At 40.4% G+C, this 27,272-nt stretch overlaps 1 protein-coding gene across 1 annotated transcript in view; it reads left to right on the forward strand.

The window, feature by feature from the left end:
- Positions 1 to 26,989, forward strand: part of CCDC6 (coiled-coil domain containing 6) — a 126,891-nt gene extending 99,902 nt beyond the window's left edge. Inside the window, exons 9-10 of the transcript XR_006741676.1 lie at positions 24,866 to 24,977; positions 26,763 to 26,989. The gene's annotated coding sequence lies outside the window, so the exon portion shown is untranslated. The remainder of the gene's footprint in view (positions 1 to 24,865; positions 24,978 to 26,762) is intronic.
- Positions 26,990 to 27,272: the final 283 nt, after the last annotated feature.

Raw genomic sequence — 27,272 nt, forward strand, 5'->3', positions numbered from 1 at the left:
CTCTGGGCTCTGACCTGCTTTTCTCTCAAGAAAGAGCATGCTGGCATTTTAGGCAGAATTCTAGAAATTTGCAGATGGTGGAAGTACTTAAGATTTCACTGACCTGGCTCCTTTGTTGATTGAAAGGAGCTTTCAATGCTGAGCTCCTGAGATACTGACCCACGACCATGGAATGAATGTGTGACCAGAATGTGGCTTTGTCACCAAGTGCTGCTGTCCCTTTGTAATTGGCTTTCGATTTGACCAGAAATAATGGATAATGTGAATGTTTGTTACCTTTTCAATTGTCAGGACCATAGAATACGGTATGTCACCCTTTGTTAGGTCGGCACGAACTTGTCCTGCATGAAGCCTTGCTTGTAGAGGGTGCCCGATAAGACAAGAAGAAAGAAAAAAGCATAGTAACTTGTGCTTCGAGAGCTCAATATTTTTATCTTAATCAGTACAGAAGAAATTTCTCTGTGTAACTTGATCTTCTGTCTAGTACTTGTCTTTTAGGTAACCAACACTGACAACTTCGTTGTGATGATTACCAAAGAAATACATAGTAAGACAACCTTTGATTTCTAAATTACTGAAGAGCCAGCCATTGACGCTGCTACATGAGTTCCATGCGCAAGAGCCACTGTAAAAAATGAGGGGTTTTTAGGTTTTTGTCTTGTTTCTAGTTTTCTTAATTTCTTTATTTCTCTTTAAATATAAAACATACACACACAGCTGTTGGCATAAAATTATGGGAAGCATTTTGCAGAATGCTCAGCAGTTGTGGTTACCTGCCAAGCCCTGGTTGCCTCTCGTCAGGCAAACGGAGGAGTCCTATGTTCATGGTGGTGTGGGTGCTGTGTGTGTGCACGTGTGCGTGTGTGCATTCATGCCTTAACTCAACTTTAGTTCTTGACTTAAGTCTGGCACCGTCATCTAGATTGTATTGTACATCTCGATCTGAACTTCATCCTGGCAAAAACAAAGTTGCAGGCGCAGCAGTTCCAGAATGCATTCCTCTGGAAGTGTATTCGGTCAGGCTGACCCTGAGGCTGCTTTGGACTTTATTTGGAACTGAGCATGGAAAGCGAAGTGGACTGTCAAACAGAAAGACATCAGCAAGGAAGAGAGGAGAGCCAAGTGCTAGCTTGTCTTTTGCTTCTGCACCTCCATGCACACTGTGTGTTCATGACAGCTGGTCTACAACTTGACGAGGTTGGAGTTCTGGTAATAGTGGCAATCTTTTGACATTCTCAGTCAGAGTGTAGAGAGATGTAAGACTTCCAATTAATGTCTTATTTACTTCTTTATGTTGATTAGTCTTTGATACATGTGCTGAATCAGAAACCTAAATAAAGATAATTTTTTAAAATGTACCTTGTGAGCCTTGAGCCTTATTTCTGTTCTTTGAGTGGAAAAATGAGCATTGTTTCCCTGTTGCTTCTGATAGATATCGAATTTAGGTCCTAAATACCAAAGGCTGCCTTAGAAAGTAAACTTAATAAGAGAACACAAAAGGGGCTGGTATCGTTCTGTTTCTTTCCTTTAAAAAAAAAAAAAATCTTTACCCCAGGACATGCTTAGAGAAAGGACATGTAAGAAAGAGAGAAACATCGATTGGTTGCCTTCCATATGCTCCCAACCAGGGACTGAACCCACAACCTAGGTATGTACCCTGGCCGGGAATCCAACCTGCAACTTCTCAGTGCACGGGACGGTACTCAACCAACTGAGCCACTCTGGCCAAGTTTGTTCTGTTTTTTAATCGGGGTGCTGGTTACCTGGGAATATTAAGTTTTTGAAATTTCTTTGAGCTGTGTGCTTATGATTTGTGCATTGTTATTTATTTGTGTTATATTTCAATTTAAAACTATAAATGCAGGGAATTCTAAAAAAGAAAATAAAGCTACTCTCAATTCCCAAAAATGTTACCTATAAACAAATACTTTTTTTTTTTTCAGGCTTTGGACATTATATTTGTTATATTAGCTTCAGCTTTTCTTAAAATTTTAAATCCATCGGCATGGATTCCTCTTGGCTTTCAGTCAAGTCTAGGTTTGAGTACCAGTTCTTTCACGAGGCCTTACGCTCTCTGGATCTCAGGTTCCTTACCGATGAACCAGGAGTGTTATATGTCTCTCTAAGATGAGAGAATTGAGGTGAAAACCTCTGGTACAGTTCCTCACACACAATAAGACACAAGTCCCTTCCACATCCATTCACGCAGGAAGAAACAGCAATGTTTAGGATTGCTGGTTCACCGGCTGCATTTAATGAGGGCCCAGCAGTAAGTCCTGAGGGGCAAGCGTGGTACTTAGCAGGATGCTGTCTTAGGAGCATAGTCTTCAGGAACCCAGTTGTGATATCATGTTAGGAGTTCAAACACTTTAAGCCTGAGCCCCTTTCTATGTAAAAGTGCTAAATAAATCGGGAACCAGTCTTAACCCACTCTGGCTTAAGCAGGATTCCACGGTAACTATCCTAGTTGAGTTTTAAATCTGGTTACTCATGTGGTGAATTGAAATGACCAAAATTACAAAAGGCTTCTCTACTCTTGGCAGCTAGAGTTTAGTGGTAACTTGATGAAAAGTGTTGCCCAGGGAGTTACCCAGGACCTCAGAACTCCAGTCTTGCTTCCACCCGCCAGCTTCGCTTTTCTGGTCTGAGTAGCGGAGATAGCCATTCTGGTTTCAGATGGAGTTGCAAGAAAAACAGGGTTTGCACCAGATGCTTTAACAACAAATAGGTAAAGTTTAAGCTGCACGTGCACTTGTTTTCCCTTTAATGCCTTTTAGAGCCTGTGTGTTCGTCCCACATGTTTCTCCTAAAACTGAAATGGTTGGTTTAGAAAATGTTTTGTGTTTATGTAAAACTAAGTAAACCTGGGTTCTTGTTTTAACAAACACATAAGCTATTTAAGTCAAGGAAATTTTTGGAAATGCAGTTGTACTCAGTCACCAATGTCTAATCCAGGCCCGAAGTTTTAAACCTTTTCTTTAGAAATAGAGGAAGAAGTCAGTGTGTGGTCAGTGATGGTTTGTGCCTGGTGTTTATGTTGACATGAGAAATTTATTTCCTGCTCCTTAAGCTTTTCTCTTCACTTACATATCACCCCTAATTCTAAATTACATTGAACTAAATATATCTCTTTCTTCAGATCTTTTTTTTTTTTAATATATTTTATTGATTTTTCACAGAGAGGAAGAGAGAGGGATAGAGAGTTAGAAACATCGATGAGAGAGAATCATTGATCAGTTGCCTCTTGCACACCCCCTACTGGGGATGTGCCCTCAACCAAGGTACATGCCCTTGACCGGAATCGAACCTGGGACCTTTCAGTCCCCAGGTCGACGCTCTATCCACTGAGCCAAACCAGTCCCGGCTCTTTCTTAAGATCTTATTTTTAATACCCTACTAATGACAACTTTCAAGATGACTATCCCAAAAAGTGATCTTAGTACTTGATCTAAAAAATTCTCATAAAAAAAAAAAAAATCTAAGTCAGACACAGCTCAGAAGTAAAGCAGGTGATAGAATTAATAAACAAAGATGTGAAAATAGCTATAATAAACATTCTCCATGTATTAAGGCAAAAGAAAGCACAAACATGTAAGAAAAATGGAAAGTATAAAAAGACAAATTGAGTCGAAACCGGTTTGGCTCAGTGGATAGAGCATCAGCCTCTGGACTGAAAGGTCCTGGGTTCGATCCCGGTCAAGGGCATGTACCTTGGTTGCGGGCACATCCCCAGTAGGAGGTGTGCAAGAGGCAGCTGATCAATGATTCTCTCTCATCGATGTTTCTAACTCTCCCTCTCTCTTCCTCTCTGTAAAAAATCAATAAAATATTTTTTAAAGACAAATTGAACAGAGACAAATAATAATAATAATAAATACAATAGCTGAAAATTTAAAGCAACAAAAAACTTGCTGTAAGTCTTTTGTGGATTTATGTTTGTGCTCTTTAAATGTTCCTAAGGGACTTTAAAAAGGCAACTCCTGAAATTCAAGTTAAGTCCAGTTGACCTACTTTTCTCCACCTGCCCCTCCCACCACCCACCGGGGATAGCTCTGCCCAGATTGAACCACTATTCGGAAATTATTAACCTCAGGAACTGACTTACTACTATTAGTTATTTCAATTTTGGGCACGAAGACTCAAGGTATAAGGTAGTCAAGTAGAAAGTGTCCATGAGTTCAAGTGCAGTCTGAGTCAAGTTTTCTGAGCTTCAGTTCTTCACCTACAAAATAAGAGAGAGATTGGGGTCATTAGGGTCCCATGAATATACTGTTAAAACTTTTATAGAGCCGAAACCGGTCTGGCTCAGTGGATAGAGCGTCGGCTTGGAGACTGAAGGGTCCCGGGTTCGATTCCGGTCAAGGGCATGTACCTTGGTTGTGGGCATATCTCCAGTAGGGGGTGTGCAGGAGGCAGCTGATCGATGACTCTCTCTCATTGATGTTTCTAACTCTTCCTCTCTTCCTCTCTGTAAAAGAATCAATAAAATATATTTTAAAAAAAAACTTTTATAGAGTATTAGGTTCTTTGCATGGTAACTTCTTTACCATTTCCAATATAATTTCATTCATTCCACAGATATATATTTTTTTAATATATTTTTCCACAGATATTTTTAAAGCATGTATTATGCCAGCGTTGTGTACAGTACTGGGCATTTGGTGGAGGGTAAGAATGCCATCGCTCCTCTCTTTTGGAGCTTCCAGTTGACACGTGTTGTCGGCATTGTGGCTGTGGGAACTGCAGCAGGATCCCTCCCCATTAGGAGAAAGGGAAGATCAGAAAAGTCTTCCAGAAAAAATGATTTTTACCCAAGTTCTTGAAGGACAGGTGAGAATTAGGTGAATATCAGGGGCAGAGGAAACAGTATGTGTGAAACCTGGAGGTAAGAGCACCCATCCAAGTGCTGATTGGGTTCTCAGAACACAGACTGACACGGCTTGGGGAAGGAAGCTTGCCTGAGAGATGATGCCAATTACTACTAATAATGAGAAACTGTAAAAATGAGACGAGACCCATGAAGGATGTGTTGATGAGCCTGTTAGCATTGTGGGCAACTGGAGTTGTCCCATGGGGTCTCTCAAGGAATAAATTAGAAAGGGCCTCAGAATTGTCCCCGCGGAATGATGGGACTTGGATCCACCAACTCCTTCACCTGTTGGTGCGAGGTGCTCATGGGGAGAAGGAGCCCCACAATCATATTTTCTGAATTGTGCATGAGGCCTCCTTGAAAGCCTGCAGCAGCAAAGCCAAGGGCAGCCACCCCAAGTGTGATGAGGGGTCCTGGTAAGGTGCATGAGTGTTTGATGAAATTAGGTGGGCCAAAGGGATGTGATGCATTGCATCAGGTCTGCTGAAGATGAGTGGCCTGAGCACTAAATACCCCTCACCATCATTTATTTGGTTTGGCCTGAAGTATTCACACACACACACACACACACACACACACACACAAAAAAAAAAAAAAAAGAATGGAAAAAATATAACATTATTTTCCTCCCTAAGCTTTATCAAGAAATAATTGACATATAACATTGTGTAAGTTTAACACATACAATCTGACATATGTGTATATTGTGAAAGAATTACCATAATAAGGTTAATTAGCACATCCATCATCTTTGATTTGAAATGGTGATTTTTATTTTTTTTTAAATTCAGATTTTGATTCCTCTTAAAAAATAAGATTGCAATAAGGTCTCACCCCTTCATGCACAGTGGTCACTCGGCCCACAAGTGAGTGTGATTTCTGCAGGCTTTTCAGTTTGTGAACTGCTAGCTTAGGCTATTTGTGGAATGAGGGAAGATGGACAAGGCTAGAATTTTGATTATGCAGGAGTAAGAGAAAGGAGGGAGGAGAAAGGGGGCTGAGAGGTGAAAATTAAAGTGGGTTTGGAGGAGGCCTGCCTGGGCAGTTCCTAGCACAAGTCCAGCTAATAATAAAGTGGAATGTCGATTCCCTAAACTAAGTGATAGGTACCGAAGAGTTTGTTTATACTAGTGAGTCTCTACTTCTGTATGTTTAACATTTCCATAATATAATTTTTAGAAATGGAGAGGAAAGGATCAAGATATTCCTAAGAATGGAAAGGAAAAAGAGAGTCAGGAAGGTCAGTGCTACAGATGCTGCCATTGAAAATTCTCATTTTTGCAAGAAGGCAGCTATAAATACTTTTAAGAATGGTTTCTTGATTTTAAGAGAGAGAGGAAGAGAGAAGAGAGAAACATTGATGTGAAAGGACAACATCGATTGGCTGCACACTTCCCACCATGGATTGTGCCAGCAACGCGGACATGTGCCCTGACCAGCAACCTTTTGGTGTACCGAACAACATCCAGCCAACGGAGCCACTCCAGCCAGGACAAGACAGCAATATTTCATATACCTCCTCCAAAATGAGAAACAGGTGAGAAGTTGTTCTGAACGTAGCATAAATTTATGGGTTTATGAGTTGTTGACTCTGGGTAACTGGATTGGCGTGATTGATGTCCTGGTGAAGTTAAACAAGAGAATGTTCTCTCTTTTGTTCCCACGCACACATTCCCACAGGTAATACATCTGACATGGTCGGAGCTTCCCGTTCTCTTGGAAAGGCCACTGATTGCAGCTGTCCTGCGGGGTTCTGATTGTGTTTTTTTTTTTTTTAGCCAAGATGTGATGTTGCTATCATTATGTTTTGGGTTGACTTTATAGAACTTTAGGACCATAATAGGGTTAGGGGTATTCAGAAAGGAACCTCAGTATTAAGGCTTTCAAAAGAAACAGTCTATACTTAATATGGAATGAGACTCCATTAATACACATGAGTTTAAAACTGTAATTAGGGAGAGGAAATCATTGGGTTTTATTTTACTTTGACTCTTCAATCTCTTTGTGGAAATATGGGATTCAACTTTTGGGTCTTTTCTCTGTGGTGGTGGTTCATGATTCAAAATTTAAAATTTTTTAAATTAAAAAAATAATTTTAAATGGCTACCTGGGTGTGGGAAGAACATTCCTGATGCTCTGAGCTCCATCTCTAAAAGAATCATTGCATATTTAATCTTGGCTATTAAACAAATGGTTCACTAAAAGTAATTAAGAAGATGTAGGATGGGGTAAACCTCTAACATTCTCTCCTCTACTTATAACTCCTTTTTAAGGGTGAATTTGTTCATTTGACATGGTTCCAGTCTAGGACAGGACAGTTGAGCTATACAACCAACACAAGTTTGATTACATTCTCCTGGTGCCCATATTTCCAGCCATCTTCCCTTCCTAATCTGAGGAGCTCCCTCTTCCAATTCCATACCCTCATCTGAAAAGAAGTTATTTCCTTGGTTAGAAAGGTGATAGTTCAGACCAGTTCGGTTCACCCATCAGAAGTTGATTTACTGAGAGGGAAACTGTAGCAGATTGGAGGGGAAAATGAGTGATTTTATTTGCAAAGCAATTAAATACCAAGTGATTTTTTAAAAATATTACTTACTCTCTTACTCTCTGTGATCTTTAGGAAAGTAAGTGCCTTACATTGACGTTAAGATCCTCAATTGTTAAGTAAGTTTTATTACCATTCAGACAAAGTGCAGGTTATTCATGTTAATTGGCCCATTTTATGCATTGAAAGTCTCTTCCGATGTTAGAATAAAAATACCCACATTTCAAACTCAGAGCCAGGTTTGACCTGAAATTCTATGAGCCTGCACCAAGAGTTACATTTTTCTTTGTTTTTCCACCATAAATGGAATGATCTATAAGCATGTTTGAGTCCATTTCTGTCTCTGAAGGAAAGTTCTGCTTATATATAGAGTGCCAACACTCATCTTATCTCTCCGGGTTAATCAGTTTCTAAGAATTACACTTCTTGAAGATTTACTCTCTGGTCCAATCTGATTACAAGAAGACCAGAATAAACAATTCATTTGATAGGTGTGGCTCTTTTTTTTTTTTTTTCTCCATCAAAACATGCTTTTATTATAGCTACTTATCTATATTTTAAGAATGGACAGGAGGATCTGATTTCAGATACTGGCTCTGACACTGATGTCCTTGGGTAAATTGCATTCCACTTGGAGTTCATCTCATCTTCCTCGTCGAATTGTGTGGAAGAAATCTGTCACTATATATAAAGTTCTTACAACAGGGACTTAGAACTCAGGATAAGTTACGGTAAGCTCTCAATATTTGTGGGCTGTTACTATATATTCCTGCATTCCATGGCTTTACAGCACCAGGACTGTGCTGATGATAGATGTCAAATTAGCTTTTCATATCCCTAAGTTTTTCTTTGTCAACATTCACTTTCCGAAAATGCAATTTTACAAAAAAACAATTGCGTTTTTCAAAACCCACCTTTTCTTTTTCTTGGCAGTGGTGGTGAAAAGATGTCAGATTACCTTTCAGAATTTTTCTGTTTTGTCTAATCTGATTTGGAACGCTGTACTTCTGTGCTCCTTCTTATCAAGTTCTCGCCTTGGAAAGGTGATGACATACCTGGCAGGCAGGAAAACTGGGCTGAGCGCTCCACCACACAACCTTCCCTCAACTTGCCCAGAAATTGAAATTGGCCTGGGTGGAGACACTGCACAAGAGTTTGATAACTGATCTTTGTCACTTCCTCCTTTTTGTCCCCCAGCCAGTCTCATCTCTTTAAAAGTCCTGGGCTGATTAAGGGCAGGAACTTAATTTCCTGGTAAGTGTTATCAAGGACCAAAGGGCAGTTCCTTGGGGGCAGTTGCCAGTTGCCTTCATTTGCTTGAGCCTCCCTGCAAGAAGCCAGTCTCCCTTCCTCCAAGCTCTCCGCAGCCACCCTGGACCTGGGGCCATCCGCTAAGTAACAAGGAGATCAGGCCCTATCCCGCTCCAGCTGCATTAGCTGGGATGTTTGGAGCCTGGAGTGTGAGGAACACTTCCTTCTGCTGCTCCAAGGGCAATTGGAGGGGCCCTGAGCTTGTGAGAAGGGAATGTGTTGCTTCTTAAATTTTATTGTTTGAGGATTTGCTCGGTTTTCTTACTAGCTTCAGGGACTCTCATTCAACACACACTTATCAAGCCAGGTTCTACTTAGTATAAATAAGTCAATAAACAAGCAAACCTTCAACCAGCTTTTTGAAATGAAATGGGGGGGAAGATGATTAAAAACAGCTTGAATACACAATTCCATAGGGTGTTTTTCATCTCTCCTTATTTTTTTATTATTTTTTTATTTTTTGCACATTTCCAAGTCTGTGACGTTTTTATTCATGCTCCAACCAAGTGCAGCCAAAGCAGAAAAACCAGGGGGCCCCAAACTCTGGGTTATACCCTCCAAGTCCCCTACCCCAGACACACTCCTATGAGCCAGAGATGTGTAAAGTGCTGATGTGTGATGATGGTCTGGGGAAGGCCAAAGAGACCAAGAGCGCCACTCCAGACCCAGGCAGCAGCAAGAGAATTTTCCTCTGGAGGGAGGGCAGGGACAACCCTAGGTACCCAGAGTGCTCGGGGGAGGCAGGGCCTGGAATTGGAGGGTTGGGAAACTCCATGCAGCTCCTGGGCTGGAGGGCCATGAAAAAGGGAGCCTTCAGCATGTGGCCTTAAGAGGGTGGGGATGGGGACAGAGGGTGCTTCCGAACCCTTGTGGAGGGAGAACTGGTGGGGAAGCGGGGAGGCCTTGGGTATCTCAGAGAATAGGGTAGTCCCCCTGGTGCTTATTCTTGCAGACCTGGAGGCCAGCCCACGTGGCCATCTCCATTACCTCCCACAAAGTCATCCTGGGTCTTGGCTGAACACCCAAGGCAGCCAAAGGCACTGATCCTGGCCTGGCCTGGCCTTCCTCAGATGGAATGGGCTCCTGATTCAGCAGGAGCTGATTGGCCAGCTCTCTCCCAGTATGCTCATCTTGCCTCCAGTTCTTCTTGCCCATGAAAATGATAGGCACGTTGGGGCAGGCAGGAGTGCTTCATTCACCTCTGGGGTCCCCTTCCCAGGAATGGTTCCCAGGCTGTCCACACTGTTGATGAGGATGTCATTGTCAGGGTGGGAGAGAGGCTGAAGGGGATCGTAGTCTTCCTGCCCTGCTGTGTCCCTGCTTGCTCTCCTCCTCAGTGGCTGGTCCTCGGGAACTGGCCCTTCCCACTGGCCCCTCCCCCACAACCACAGCTTCTTTGGGGTCAAAACCACTGAGGCTTCCTCTGCAACCTTTAGCTGCTATGAGGCTGGGCCTGGAGGCAGAGATTCTGCTTTTCATTTCTTATACTCCATGGCAGTGTTAGAATGCAACACTTTTTTAAAGAAAGGTAAGCAATAAACCCAAGAGATCTGCCTCCAGCAACCGAAATGGGCATGAGAGGCAAAGTATTCAAGTTTGTATGACATTTATGACATCAAAATAAGTGGAACAAAAGGAATTTGCCAATGTGAGGTGACTTGAGGGAAGACACTTCGTTATTTTGGGTGTGGAAGCCCTAGAAGTTCAAAAGTCCCCCCACTCCCTCAACCTCCACATCCCCACCTCACCCGGAGCCTGAATTTTCCTTGTTGATCCTCTTTATGAGTTAAGAGCTATGATGTGATAGGCGGACATTTTATCCCTGGGCAGGACCCCTTTCCTGGATTGCAATGGGTGTGTTGGAAAGGACACACACGTGGTCACTGGAGACAGAGTTTCTAGTCTCCCTTGGTCCCTTGCTCGCTCCCTGTGGCCCTGGGCCAGTTCCTCTGCATCCCTTGGCATCAAGAGTCTAGCTCTGCGTCTGATGCATAGAAAGTGCTCACATAGCCGAAACCGGTTTGGCTCAGCAGTAGAGCATCTGTCTGCGGACTGAAGGGTCCCTGGTTCGGTTCCGGTGAAGGGCATGTGCCTTGGTTGCGGGCACATCCCCAGTAGGGGGCGTGCAAGAGACAGCCGATTAATGATTCTCTCTCATCGATATTTCTAACTCTCTATCCCTCTCTCTTTTTATCTGTAAAAAATCAATAAAATATATTTTTAAAAATTAAAAAAAAAGAAAGTGCTCACATATTCCTTGTCTATCTGTATCTCACCCACCCAAATTTCCTAATCCAGAAATCTGGGGAGGGCATCCTTAACTGCTTCTAATCTCTTCCAATCCAATTCTAGCCAGGCACTACATCCTGCCAATTCTGCCAGCTTAATGGTGGTCCACGCACTACATCCTGCCAATTCTGCCAGCTTAATGCTGGTCCTCTCCATTCCTGCCCCCAGGTCACTTCCGTCCTTATTACTCATGGGCTGTTGTAGAAAATAGTTCCCAGCTGTTTTTCTGCCCTGACCTGCTCCACTAACCCCAACTCCACAGATCTTTGTGAAGAAAAGCTGACCACATTGCGCCCCTGCTGAGAATAGAAGCATGAGCCCCCGTCTGGCCCATAGGATGAAGTCTTTAATATAATAAAAATAGCAAGCATTTCCCTAGTTCTTACTCATGGTCTTTTAAATGTCCCCGCGTGTTCCATCGTTGCAAAAACTTTGTGTGAGAATGACTGTTAAGATCTTCAGTTTACAAGTGAGGAAACAGAGGCATAGAGAAGTCAAATAACCTGCTTGGAGTTCAAATGCTAGGAAAGGCTGAAGCAGAATATTAAAGTGTTTTGTTGTTGTTGTTTTATGTATTCCTGCTTAATTTCAATTTTATCTCTGGCCATTTCTGCCTTGCTCTTAATCTTCCAACAATTCAAGCTACAGGCAGTTTACCCCCCTTCCCTCCTCTTTCCCATAGTTGCTCCTGTTAAGAGCTCTCTCTGAAATGCCTTCCCCTGTTGACTCCTTGGTGAATGTCTACCCCTCTTTTGAACTTGGCCCTAGCATCACCTCGGTCATCAGTCAGTCTTCTCACCTGTTGCCCTTGTGCTCTGTGCACACCTCCAAATATCTGAGGCGCTGCTTTATGTTAGGAATGGGACAGACCATGGAAACCAAGGTCTAGAAGTAGTCATCAGGATCTTATGTTCATGTGGGAAAAAGAGGCAAAAAAGCATTACAGCGCCGAAACCGGTTTAGCTCAGTGGTAGAGCGTCGGTCTGCGGACTGAAAGGTCCCAGGTTCGATTCCGGTCAGGGGCATGTACGTTGGTTGCGGGCACATCCCCAGTAAGGGGTGTGTAAGAGGCAGCTGGTCGATGTTTCTCTCAGCGACGTTTCTGGTTCTCTATCTCTCTCCCTTCCTCTCTGTAAAAAAATCAATAAAATATTAAAAAAAAAAAAAAAGCATTACAGGAAAGATAAGCAGAGTGCACTCTGGGAGGACACATGTGGGTCAAGGAATCCATACTGGGTTGTAGGGGGAAACCCTCCCAGAGCAGGTAATGTGGAAACTAGCATTTCACTGATGGAAGAAAAAAAAAAAATCCATAGTGAGGAACTAAGGGAAGAAAAGTTTGCTAGACAGAAGGAATGGCATTTGTAAGTTCAGTGCCAAGACATGGTAGGTTTGAGGAAATCGTTGAGTGTGTTCATCTATTTCCTTGTCTCTCCCACTTGGCTGAGTTCCTTAAGGATGTCAAGTCCACCCAGCCTGGCTCAAGGAGGTTTCAATAGACATCAGACTAGAACTCAAACACTGGAATCTCTGGGTTCCTCTCTTCCATCTGTTAAAGGGCAATTTAGGAAACCACTAAAGTTGGAATTTCTGAGATTCTATGAATCACATATAAGGAAAAGAAGTCAAGCAGAGGAGGGCCTCATTTTGAGAAATGCTTGAGAGTCCTTGGCTAGTAGTCACATTCCTACAGCATCCCTTTCCTTTGTCACATGGTATTCCCAAATAAGGCCACCTTCACAGGTTAAGACGTGCACATATATTTTTGAGGGACACAGTTTAACCCACAATAGCTGACAAGTGGTGGAGCTATGAACTACTCTCTAGTCATCTACAGAGTAGAGTGTTTGCCTCTGGATAAAATTCTTAAATTTTATCTTTAAAAAATTTCTATTTGTGTTATACGGTGAGCAGAATATTTTGCCATAGTATGTGAATAGGTTCTAAAAAGGAACATATATTTAGTGGATGCTCAAAAATATTAAATTGACCAGAGTATTAAAAAAATTAGATTTTATTCCTATTTTACTCACTCTCACTCATCTATTAAACTGGTGATCGCTGATCTATTACTTTTTTTTTTTTTTTTTTTTTTTTTTGGCAATTACTTCAGCAGAATAACAATCCATTGTGTAAGGTTTGTAGTGAGGTGCTCCCCAGCAGTTAGTTGGAAAAGGGTTTAGTTTGATAAAAGGACAGTTACCAGACCTGAGCCAGGGCAACAGGCAGCTAGAACCTAAAGAATGCGGCAATTTGATGAGCATTTATTTACTTCCATTTGTATCTTTATATATTTCAGTAACTTATGTCTTATCATCACTTTTCTTTTAACGCTTTGTGCAGAGCCAGTGTTTAATGTAGTTTAGATCTGAAGACACACTGTTAGTAGTCTGAACAATTTGATGTCAATTCCTGGGAGCAGTGGAGGCATAGACTTGGACTTTTTTGAAATACAGCTTTCAAGAGAGGACATTCTCTACACACCAGTAATCCTGGTCAGGATTATACTCTCTCCTGCAAACTTTGCTTCCATAGGTTCCCAAGATTCACCCCCCTGCCCTCAACACATACAACCCACACATGCACATACACACACACACACACACACACACACGCACGCACACTGGCAGGAATTGTTTTGGGACCCCTAAGGGAAAGAGTCTATATGCTCACAAGTAAACAAATCTCAAAAAACCTGATAATGGGCACTTGAAAATCCATTGGTTCACATATACTTTTAAATGGGGGAAGTCATGCTGAAACCGGTTTGGCTCAGTGGATAGAGCATCAGACTGCAGACAGAAAAGTCCCAGGTTCAATTCCGGTCAGGGGCATGTACCTTGGTTGTGGGCATATCCCCAGTTGGGGGTGTGCAGGAGGCAGCTGATCGATGATTCTCTCATCAATGTTTCTAACTCTCTATCCCTCTCCCTTTCTCTCTGTAAAAAATCAATAAAATAAAATAAAAATTTTTTTAAAGCAGGGGGAAAAAATGGGGGAAGTCAATGTAAACTGAGAAAAAAGTATATACATTTGAGAAGATAATCATATGTCCCTGAGAAAGCCTTTCTCAGAAGAACAGAGTATAGTATTACATTAAATGACTCACGTCATTTTACAAGAGAGTTAAACAGTAAGGATATTTTTGTTAGTTGGTTGGTGAATTCTTAAAGAGTGTTTGACATAGGCTCCGGTGATTGTGAAAGGGCTGACCCCCCTCCTCATGGGGTATTTGAGCTCCCTTGTGGGCCTAAGTATAGTTTTGTCATAATTTATCCCACCTGTGTCTGTCAATTCCTTCCCACTTGCCTCCTCCCGTAATGGTCTGGCTCATGTTTCTTCATAAAGCTCTAGGCCAGTTATTAATAACAGCCCAGTGACTCTCCTGATCCACCCAAGAGCATATGGTGTTTTTCACAAAAGAGAGTGATCACCTCCTCAACTTTAGACTTCGCTCACTAAACCCTCGAACAGTAAGTTTTGGATTTTTTTTTTAAAGGTGGCATTTTAAAATGTTGATATAGAAGGAAAGTTTAATATGATTTTTCTGTTTCTGGCAGAGAAAGAATATATATAGTAAGTTAAAACTTAGATTCATGAAGCCTGTTTCCCCTCCCTGTATTTCAGCATCTCTCCAACTTTTATAAAGCTGAATAGTAGATAAATTAATGAATTAGAATTCTAGTCTTTCTATTTCCTTCTAGCTAAAAAAAGGCACGAGGAGAAGCAAGGGATTAATGGTATTTAAATGACTTGAACCAGCCTTGTGGCTACGCTTGATATTCCTCTCTCTGGGTTTCCTCTCCAAACAGAGCATTTCCCTGATTTCAAAGTGAAATTTCACACATGGAAAATATCACAAGGGACAGGAGACGTGGCTCTTGTCACTTTTCCATGTATAAGATTTGGATCAGAGAGGGCACCTGTCTATGCCCCGGGTTCATCGCCGTCTCGTTATTTCAGTCAAAGGCTTTGTCTTTGAAGCCGTTGTTAACGGTTGCTTCAGAGAGTCCTGCAAAGTAGGTCACTGTGTTTTCTGTCTGGAAAGGAGGCCCCCGCTGCCCAGAACGGCCGGTGCCCAGCTCGGTCCTCACAGGCAAAGATGAAACCTGACTCCCTGGTCCTTCTGTAGGACAATAAACCAATACAGCTTTCGGCTTTGGTTACTTATGTTCAGTTCCTCTGCCTGGAATGTGTGTCAGGAGCCTAGGTCAGATGTAGAAGAGGCATTACAGTAAACTGGAAGGAGGCAGATGCCCGCCTGGAACTGAGCCCTAGCTTGGACCACTCACAGACAGTGTGACCTTACCCAAGAAGTCAGCCTCTCTGAGCCTCATTTCCTTGTTTGTAAAATAACAGCCATCGCCTGTTTTACAGAGTAGTGGGATTTACTCATAATGAAAGTAAGTGGCCAACTATGGTAACATTATTTAGGAAATCCCCCATGTGAATTCTTTTCTGACTCCTCTTTTTTTGATTAATTTTTTAAAATTCTTTTTAAATTTACAGTTGATATACAATATTGTATTAGTTTCAGGTGTACAATCCCGTGACTAGACATTTATATGACTTATGAAGTGGTCACTCCAATAAATCCAGGACCTGAATCTTCTCAGTCATCTCATTTGTTTCAAATTCAAACCTAGAACCTTCCATGTGGTATTTGATGGGACACATTAATCTAAGCTATCCTATGTAATAAAAACCTATCATGTAAATTGACTGAATGGTGGAATGACCAGTCGCTATGACGGACACTGGCTACCAGGGGGCAGATGCTGAACGCAGGAGCTGCCCCAGCCTGCAGGTCCCAGGCCAGCCAAGGTGGGTGCCAGAGGGGGGGACCCCCGGTTGCCCCATCAGTCAACCCACAGATCAGCCCTGATGACAGGCTAGGCCTAGGGACCCTATCTATGCACAATTTCCATGCACCAGACTTCTAGTAGAGATAATAATTAGCTTTTACTGCTTTTAGTAACTACATCTTTAGGATGGTGTAGTCTGTGTGAATGCTGAGGATGGGAGGCTTGAAGGGTGGTATATGGTTAGTAATTCAGAACATTTGGCTACAGCTAAGATCAACAATGGTGGGGAACCTTGCAAAAACAATTTCAAAGCATAAGCTACTGTTTGACAAACTTACTATCTGTTCAACTCTAATCAGCATTCTAAAATTTGTCTCTTGGTTATGGTTACAAAGGACTGGTTGGCCGCCTTGCTAGGTTTGATTCTAAGTCTTGATGAGACAGGAAGGAGGGTTGTCTCAGGGAACACCCACTTGCCCAAGTGTCACCCTGTAACTCAGGAGATAGGGAGAGTTTTTGTTTTCCTCTATAAACTTTCATTTCACAATCTTTTATTTAATTCCTACAGCGTGCAAAACATGGTGCTAACTTAGCAATGGGCCAATAAGCTCTAACTGTTGAAGATAGAAGACATTTCATGATACAAATCCGAGTGAGCTTGTTCCATGATATATGAGAAGTGCTGACAGGATACTGTCGGTATTCCATAGGGCCTTCACACCCAAAGCGTACTTACCAGAAACAAGCATTATTGCTCAGACTTCCCCTGGGATGGCTGTACATTCTTGGAAAGCGATTCAGTGATTTACTTGTGTTCACCTCCTAAACAATGGGCTTGTAAGACACAGAAGAACAGTACCTTAAAGTCATACCTTATCCCCCCCACCCCACATTGTTTTAAATTGAACACCTATTTTGTTTTGAGTTCTCTGCTACATGCTAGAAAAATAACTCTACCTAAACAGAAGTCACAGGCTTCCATTTAACTGGAAACTGTGTTCTCCAATCTAGTCATCTGTCCTCTCAGCTAAATTTGACTCCAACTAACATTTAGCTAACGTCGGCTATCACACCTGAACCTCCAGGCATAAAAAATCACTACCCATGATTTTATGCGGAGGAGTGTGTGTTGCCGGCTAAGAAGATAGCTTAGGAGATTTTGGCAAATGCTCTTTAGAACTCAAAAGGTCCAGAAATTCTCTCCTCTCCTCCACTCACCAACTCCAAACCTATGATGACACTTATTTGGATGTATGAATCCTGATGATGAAAAACAAAACATCCTCACCCCACTTCTCATTCCACAGGGGATGGGGCCTGGGTGGCACTGATGTGTTGGGGTTTCCTGCTGAAGCCTGAAGGCACAGGGGCCTGGGTTGCTCACTGGCCTTGCAAGAGTCCACTATAGCTCTCATTCATGGAGAGGGTAGAGAAACTTGGCAGGGAGAAGTTTGAAAACATTTTTATTCTTTCGGTTCTAGAATATTTCTTAATGTTAAGTGCCTATAGTTGAATAATTTATGTCTTCTTAGGGGCAATGTCCAATCTCCTGTTGGGTCAGGAATGTGGTCTTGGGAAATCTCAGCCATTGGGAGTCCTGGTAGTGGATGATTAAGAGGAGGTGTTTGTCCATGTGTAGAAAAATAGTTCATTTTAGGATTAAAATAGTTGCTTAAAACATTGACGACATGGTCGTGGATGGCTCAGAAAGGCACAGCCTGGATAGGTGTTGGCATAGGAAGAAGGCATGAGGGGTGCAGTTGAAAAGAAAAGACATAGAGGAGTTCCACCCAGGTGTGGGGCCCCCTGTTTGTCTGGAGCACCAGGTTTTCCTCTTGTCCATCTGATCACTCACCTCTCTGAACTGTACTAGAGCTGCCATCTTTCTGATTCTGCTGCTTCATCGTACCAACCGCTATTTTATCCAGTGCCAGGCATGCTGGGCTCTTGTCTTACCTTTTCCCCAGTTCTGAGATACTGCAGTGGCTAAAGGCTTTGGAGCCATTCAAATCCCTGGTTATCCCTGGTGCGTGATCTTGTTACCTAATATCTCTGGAAATAGGAGTGTTAGTAACTCACCTCACAAGGTTTAATGAGATTAGAGTCAAAGTAGTTATAACTATAGTTATGAATAAAATCCTTTCAGCCGTCTGCAAGACAGGTATTATCTCTGTTCTCCAGATGGGGTAGCTGGTGGGGATAAATGCCTGGTCCAAGGCTACAGAGCTAATACCAGCCAGAACCAGGATCTAAAACCAGTTCCATCTGGCCCCAAGACCTTCGCTCGCTTTCCACTCCACCGACCATGTGTGACAAAGCCCAAGTTGTTTTCAGTCGAAGTCCACTTTGTCAAGTTCTGTGCTTTGTGAGTCTGCCCAGCCAAATTTTCTAGTTTTCACATGTGACCACCTTTATTTTGGACTCTCTGGTCTCACGTTGGCCTGAATCAAAGAAGTTGGGAGGTGAAGAAGGTAGACTATCTCCAAATTGTTACGTCTTATGAAACACAGAATCCAACTTTTCAGAAGATTTGAAAAATTGCTGAGGCAACTATGTGAGTAGCTCTGAAGGAAAATAACTGTGACCTCAGACAAGTTGCTGTACTTCTGATTTGTCACATGAGAAGTTTACAAAATTTCACGTCTTTTCCAGTGCCAACATTACTGTAATATTTCAGACCCTTCACCACTGTTGTTGTTGTTTTTTTTAGCAGGGAAGATAAAAATTTCTTTGAAATCCTATTTTAATTAGGAAACAAGGTACAATAATCATGCCTGCAATCGTTTAAGTATAAAGCCACATGCCATTTATTATGATCCTCATTCAAGCTTTCTCTCATACAAGGCACATAGGATTGATGAATTAATTTCTCAGATATGTAATACACTTCCTTTCTCTGGAATTACACATAATTCAGCTCTGGGAGAATCAAATGAAGCTTAATTCATTCAGAGAATGCAACTTGAACTCAAATTTTAGAAATTTACAGAACAAACAAAATCCATTTATTATTAAAAAGGCCCAACTTTTCATTTACGTTCTGAATGACTCAAATTTCAGGAGTTCATATCTCCTGCCTTGCCACACGGCATCCATTTCAGGAGTCTTAAGGGGACAAATCTCCATTATACCATAGAAACAGTAGCCATCCCAACAGGACACTCCTATCCTAAAACCCGAAGGGCCAATGCCAAATTTTTGTTGCCTTCCAACAACTTGACTTGGTTTCCTAGTTACAAGAAGAAGAAAAAAAACCCACACAGAAGTAAAAACACCAACAAGACATAATTACCATATGATTCTTAAGTTTCTAAAAGATACTTTATTGAATATAACTTTTATGGGAAAGAAACCTTTCCCATATGGAGACAAGTTGAAAACACCCAACGTTGGGATTTTGTTTTTAAAATATTTGCTGGGAAAAGTAGACTTAATATACAGGGGTGGGCTAAAGTAGGTTAAATTACCAGCCATCATTACCTAAGACACATGTGTCAAACACAAGGCCCGTGGGCCAAATCCGTCCCGCCAGGCCCTGCAATGTTGCCTGCACCGTGCTGTCATCACTGCACTCTGCTGCGTTTCCATCACAATGACAGTTTATGACTGTTCAGTAAACCATTCGGCCCACGATTTAGGCTGGATTTTAGATTTTGGCCCCTTCTCTGATTGAGTTCGACACCCCTAACCTAAGAGATAAATCATAAGTAAGGATACAAAATAATAACTAATAATAATGTCAAACAATACAATAATAAATAACAATACAAGAATAAACTCTGTTTTGCGTATTAACAACTGTAAACCTACTTTTTCCTCACTCTCATATGTGTTTTTCTTGCTGTAATTATAATTTGAACACTATGAACTTTCAGTTTTCCAAGAAAGCTCCTACCTCCCATGCAGTGATTATGAGGTACTGGGGTCCAGGATGGGTCCTCCCCACTTTCTAAGAGGAAGACAGCAACTACCTATGGGGTGGTACATGCAAACAACTACAGTACAATATCGTGAGCTACAAAACGTTACAGACAAGTGACCTTTACATTCTATCTGAGGAAGTTAGGATGGATCACAGGGGAGATAACATTGGATTTCAAAGGATAAGTAAGTGTTTGACAGTTTAGGTGACTAAAAGTACCTGAAAAGGATGACTCATTCAAAGGGTACCATCTACTAGGTAATGTGCTAAATGATAATGAATAATAACAGTCACCATCTCTTCTTAAGTGTTTATGTGTTCGGCACAACTATTACCTCACTTAATTCTCACACTACCCTACAAAGTAAGTACTATTATTATTGCCCCATTTTATAGACATGTCGAGGCACGAAGAGTTAATGTAACTTGGCCAAGGTCTCATGGCAAGTGGCAGATCTGAGTCAAGTCCTTTCCATCTAATTCCAGGCCCATCTCTCAACCACCATGTCCTAAAAGCATTCTTGTTATTTCTCTGCCCAGCTAATGTTAAGGAAGTCAAGGGGAGGAACTTGTCAGTTATAAGTTGATCAGTAGGACGGTAATGAACTAATTAATAAACAAGAATGAAATCACAGGTAGTAAAAGCTAGTAGAAAATAGATTTTAAAAACACACACACACACACACACAAAAACAACAACACTGTACTTTCAGCTATCCTGGTTGCTAGAGAATAACCTCCTAGTGGTGGCTGGAGAATGTCCCATTTACAAAGAGCAGATTGTTTCGACGTGAATAATCTAACAACAGCTGTGGCAAAGATATTCTGGCGAAACCGGGGTCATCAGGCCCAGAGAGTAACTGCAAGACTGTCCATCCCACTGTTCAACCAGGGGTTTACTTTTGCAAAAAAGGAGCCAGGATCAAAGAAAGAGAGAGGCCATTAATAATTGCATGTGGATATTTCCACTTCCATACAGTCAGTTTCCATTGGAATACAGATCTTTTCAAATGGGACCTTTTATTGGAAGACATTAATAAATCCTTGCAGTTGAAAGAGGGTGGCATCCGGGGCCTGGAGAAGTTAGTGGTATCCAGGCTCCAAACAGAAATACTGAGTAGCCTGGCTGGCTGCTCCATGTCCTGGCACAGGGCCTCAACAAAGAGTCATTATTATACCTAAGGGGAGCTGTTAAGCAAAAATGGACAGATTTCAATTAGGTCTCATTTTTTTTTTTTTAACATATGTCTCTGGGGAACTTCTGTCAATATTATCTTGACCATTAGATATTAATGGAAACAAGTAAGATAAGCACATTTTTGTCAAAAAAGGAAATATTTTTGAAATGTGACTCATGTTTAAGATTATAAACTTGAATCCAATGAAAAGTGTTTTTCTTTTGATTTAAAAGACTTTACAAAGTATGTTCTGTTCTTTGTCTTGACCAAGAATCCACACTTAATAGGGGGAATAATAGAAGTTAGAGAAATTGAGAAAGGGGCGATATCTTATTGGGAATGATTAGTAGGAATAATCCTATATAATAAATAAATATGCTAAGTGTTCAGTTGTCAGTTCAACCAATCAAAGTATAATATGTTAATGATTCTCTCTCATCGATGTTTCTAATTCTCTATCCCTCTCTCTTCCTCTCTGCAAAAAAAATCAATAAAATATATTTTTTTTAAAAAAAGAAAAAAACAACAACAACAAAGTATAATATGTTAATGATATGCTAAGACTGCTCAACCACTTGCTATGATATGCATTGACCACCAGGGGGCAGACAATTGACCAGTTGCTATGAGGTGCAGTGACCACCAGGGGGCAGAAGCTTCGACCAGTAGGTTAGCTTGCTGCTGGAATTCCAAGGGATCGGAACTGAGCAAGACAGGCCAGATACACCCTAGAGCCCTCCCAAGGGCCCTCCCCCCCACCAACCCCACCCCCAATTGGCTCCCGAAACCCTGATCAGGGGGAAGGAAAGGCCAGCCAACTGCCCGAGGCTCCAACCTCAGACTCCACTGTGCATGAATTTGTGCACCGGGCCTCTAGTTTTATATAATACATGAGATTGTTGTTTTGTTTTTGCCAGGGGATCAAACCATTTAACTAACACATCCTTCTTCTTTGAAAGAAGAAATACACACACACACACACACACACACACACACACACACACATATAGATAGATAGATAGATAGATAGATAGATAGATAGATAATTTTTTTTTAATAGAGGAACGAAGAGGGAGAGAAAGATAGAAATATCAATGATGAGAGAGAATCATTGATCAGCTGCTTCTTGCATGCCCCCCACTGGGGATCAAGCCTACAACCAGGGCATATGCCCTGACCAGGAATCGAACCATGACCTCCTGGTTCATAGGTAGATGCTTAACCTCTGAGCCATGCAGGCCGGGTCCCAATGCATTCTTCTTATGGTTTCAGAAGTCAGAATTGATTTGAGAAACCCTATTTTATATAAAAATGTGGTTGTAAAGGTTTTAATCGGGACCCTACAAGTTGATGTCAGGGTGAAGAACAGAGACTACAATGGAGTTTAACTCCCAGAGACCAAACGTTGCTACTACCCTCCATTTGTCTAACTTACTTTGTGGGATACCACTGTCCAACCATTCAATGAGCAATGAACAGTTCAATTTGAATTAGATTATTTGGAATCTTGATGGAATCAAAAGAAAAAATAAAGACAAGTTTTAAAAACTAGGTAAGAGAGTACTCATTCTATTTTTAGTACACTGTTCTATAAAATAATAAATTAATTCCCAGTATATTCTGGAAATAGGAGAGAGAGAAAAAATGTAGGCAGAGGCATGTAAATGGGAGGGGAAATTATTTGCAATTATATGAAATTATGAAATATATTTGGCCCCAAACAACCTACAATGTCTTATATTAGAAATTAGAGGTGATATTATATTTTAACTATGAATTTTAAATACCATGATTCAAGATAAGACCGTGGTCTTGAGATAGTCATACTATATATGTTCTAGGATACTTAACTTGTTTGAAATTTATTTAAATTTTTGGTGCACATTTTATTCAATAACAAAAATTTTCCCTTAATATATGCTGCTATTAAACAGCTTTCTCCCAAAAGAATGTCCCTGCAATCTCACAGAAGAAACACTTGATTACTAAGCTTCTAGCTAATGTATAATAAATAAAAGTAGTGAGATCCTCATCACTTGACTCACAGTGGAATCTGAGTGTGTTTGTGAATGTGTGATGATACTAATTTGTGTCCTTCCATCACCATCCTGAATTTATGGTAGCCAATGCCTTGCTTTTCTGGACAAATTTGCCACTACATTGTTGCCACCTATATATGCACCACTAAACTGCTTTTTTTTTTTTTTTAATTTAAAAAGTTTTCATTATAATTCCCATACAATATTGTATTCGTTTCAGAAGTGTTTCAACCTTTACAGACCTTACAAAGTAATCACAATAAATCTAGTAACACCTGTCGCTATACATAGTGATTGCAATACGAATGACTATATTCATTATGCATTATGTTCCCATGACTTGTTCTATAACTGGAAGCTTATACTTTTAAATCGCCTTCTCCTTTTCTGCCTATCTCCCTGTCCCTCTCCCCTTGGAAACCATCAATTTGTTCTCTCTTACTTTGTTTCTGAAACCATGTACTTTTAATTCTGTTTTTCTGCTTTACGTGATTATACTTACCTGTGTATTTTGTTTTAGGCCCAGCTTTTAAAAAGTTTGTTATGCTTTTATTTATTTATTTTTAAATATATTTTATTGATTTTATACAGAGAGGAAGGGAGAGAGACAGAGAGAAACATCGATGAGAGAGTGTCATCGATCAGCTGCCTCTTGCACACCCCCCACTGGGGATATGCCCGCAACCAAGGTACATGCCCCTGACCGGAATCGAACCCGGGACCCCTCAGTCCCCAAGCCGACGCTCTATCCATTGAGCCAAACCGGTCCCGGCTTAAAAAGTTTGTTATGCTTTTAAAAAGCAACTCTGTTTTTGTATGAGGATGTAGCTTAATGTTCATTATTGTTTTAAAAAATCCATTATATGAATCTATCTATTATCTATTAATGAGCATTTGGGGTGAAGATATTATAAATAATGTTTGGATATGTTTCCTGGTATGGATAGCCATACATTTTTTCAGGGTACATGCCTAAGATAGTGCTGGGGGTGGGGGAGGTCATAGTTATTGGTTTTAATCATCTTTAAATGTTTTACCAATTTTCTAACCCGCGCTTCTATTATTTCATTTAGTAATCGTCATTTTATTAGACAAAAAAATCTTTCATTTGTGACTAAATTTTATAGCCTGGTCTTTTGTAGTAAATTCACTTCCCCACTTTCTAATGTATTCATAAAAATGATAAAAATCTTAAAACTTACAGAATTCATAGCAGACAGTTTCCTGAGTTATGTTCTGTTACGTAGGCAAAGAAGTTTGTTGTCATGGTAGATATTGAAGCAAAAATATTTTAAATAATTTTAGGAATTTTTTATTGCGTTATATTTAACATGCAACATTGTGTACATTTAAGGTATGCAAGATACTGATCTGACACATTTATATTGTAATATGATTGTCATACAAGCATTATCCAACATCTGTCTTGGATCACGCAATTGTCATTTCTCCTGGAGTTCCGTATAACTAAAATCAAGTCTCTTAGAAGGTTTAATGTTCATAATAGTGTTGTTTTTGCTTTTTTGTCTATAATCGTTGTGCTATGTATTAGGCCTTCAGGATTTATTTATCTACTAGCTACAAGTATGTACACTATACAAAATTTCTCCCATTCTCTCCACCCTCCTCCAGAAGAATTGTTTGCAAAAGTGTCATGAATGTTTGCCCTGCCAGGAAAATCCTAGAATTCAATTTAACTCTTTTGTTAAAGGTGCAGTTTTTAGCTACACAACTGTGTGATAAAATGAAATTAAAGTGCCATATTTTCAAAGTCCACCCTTTGACATCTTCTTCCTGACTTCTCTGAGAGTAATTTTAGAGTTTCTCTATGCAGGCTCCCTGCCCCTCAGCTTCATACACTACTTAGCTATCCAATAAAACCTTTTACTGTGCTTTGACCCAGGAACCAAGGTTGCTAAGAGACCACCTGTGCTGAATGCACTTTGTTCTAACAAAAGCAGACTGAGAGAAAACCAAAGAGCCGTGTTATCTGCCACAACCTGGGATTGAGTCAGGTGAGAAATGGATTCTACTTTTCAGTCTTTACCAGTTCATTTGTCTTCCCCTCACTTCCTACTTGAGCCCCCCTCTCTCACTGTTGTTGGAGGAAATTGAAGGTAGCCTTCAAACAAAGGAAATTGAAGGTAGCCTTCAAACAAAGGAAACGGTCTGGAGGCTGAGTTTATAGGAGAGAAAGCCACTTTACAAGCCTGTGTGTTATTCTCCCCCCTTGTTTCTGTTGCATAGGCAAAATGGTGAATGTAAGGGAAATTCAAGGTGTTTACTTTGCTAGTGATTCCTGGGTAATTTTTGAATGAAAATAGCACTAACCCAATCTTGCCACTTTTTAAGAGTCCTAATGTTCATTTCAAGTTGAGTGTCTATAAGGAACTCTGATGTATGCACCTGAAAATTCCTTATTTGAACTTGCATTCCTGAAAAAGGAGTTAACCCTAACCCTAACTTTAACCTCCCTACCTGACTGACATTTGGTAAAATGTTCTGACAGTATGCTAACCCAATTATATATGAACACTTTTGCAAATTCTATTATGCTTTTTAAAATTCCAGCTATTTTTAAGCTGTTTGATTAACACTGAAACGTGGAGGAAATTGATTGATTGATGCCACATTAAATGACCAGAATATGAGTCAGAGGATCCTGAGGGGGGAAAAAATCAAGATAATGAAAAAGACCTTTTGTTGTTTTGATTTTTTATTTTGTTAATCCTCACCTGGGGATATTTTTTCCATTGATTTTCTAAAGAGAGTGGAAGGGAGGGAGGGAGGGAGAAAGAGGAGGAGGAGGAGGACGACGACGAAGAGGAGAGATATGTGAGAGAGACACATTGATAGGCTGCTTCCCAGACATGCCCTGAGTGCACCCTACCTGTGGTAGAGATAGAACATGTAACCCAGGTACATACTTTTGGGTATTGAAACCGAGACCTTTTGGTTCTCATTTAATGGTCCAACTACTGAACCACACTGGCCAGTGTATTTCATTTTTTTTAATTAAAAAAATATTTTTACCTGCCTTTTTTTAATCTCCTCTTAATACCTATTATATTATGGGTTGGAAGAATGACAATTTCATGGATACCATTGTAAAATAATGTAAATGACTTAGCAGATAAGACTTCATAAATACTGATAACATTAAAAAAAAGTTATATTTGATAGTTCCTCGAACTATCCTGTTTAGTTTCTTTTTAAAAATTAAATATATTTTTGTTTATTTCAGGGGGGAGAGGCAAAGGAGAGAGAGATGGAAACTTCAATTATGAGAATCATTGATTGGCTGCCTCTTGCACATCTCTCACTGGGGATTTAGCTTGCAACCCAGGCATATGCCCTGACTGGGAATCAAACTCTGACCTCGTGGTTCATAGGTCCATGCTCAATTACTGAGCCACACCAGCCAGGCTAGTTTCTTTTCTTTTCTTTTTTTTTTTTTTTTAATATTTACTTTTCAATTATAGTTGACATACAATATTAGTTTTAGATATACTGTAGGGATTAGACATTTACATACGTTACAAAGTGGTTGAGCTGTTTCTTTGAGAGAGGCAAATTTAGGATATAGAAAAATCTATAATTATGTAGCCAAAAACATTTTAATTTGTTAAGGAGTAAAACATTTAGTTCATTGGTTGGTTACAAATATGTCGAGTCTTGTGTAAAAGATGATTTATCATCACTATTTCTTTATAGTGCAAATATTAGACTTAGTTTTTTTTTTTTTAAATCAGAATTATAAATGTGTTCATTTCAGGATACCTCTCTCTTTTTTCCTCTAGGAAGCAGAATCATTCTGGATATGACGTCTAAGAACTGGATATTAATTTCTACTACGAGCCCCACAAGTTTGGAAGATGAAATTATGGGAACAATTCTAAAAATTTTGTTTGTTATCTTTGTTGACTTAATGTCTATTATTTATGTTGTTGTAACTTCTTAGAATGTTGACTTCCCTTTATAAGTAAATTTCATATTGAATTCCCATGAATAAAAATTTGTAGTTTAATGTGTTGAGTGATTTTAACTTGATGACATCTCCAGTTCTTCTAGCAACCAAGAGAATGATAGTACAATGAAAATACATTTAGTATTGTTTACTACTTTATGGTTTATAAAGCATTCCCATAAATTGAAGTGGGATTTTTCCCTCCAAAATCTATACTACTGAATCATAAGACTTTCTGATTTTTAACACGATTGTTATGTGGCAAATTGACTAAAAATTTGTGGGTATAATTATGAATGAAGTTGGTTTTTTTAAGGCTGCATACCTATGTGACATTTTATAT

Source organism: Pipistrellus kuhlii, unplaced genomic scaffold (genome assembly GCF_014108245.1).
Source record: "Pipistrellus kuhlii isolate mPipKuh1 unplaced genomic scaffold, mPipKuh1.p scaffold_m20_p_15, whole genome shotgun sequence".
Taxonomy (NCBI): domain Eukaryota; kingdom Metazoa; phylum Chordata; class Mammalia; order Chiroptera; family Vespertilionidae; genus Pipistrellus; species Pipistrellus kuhlii.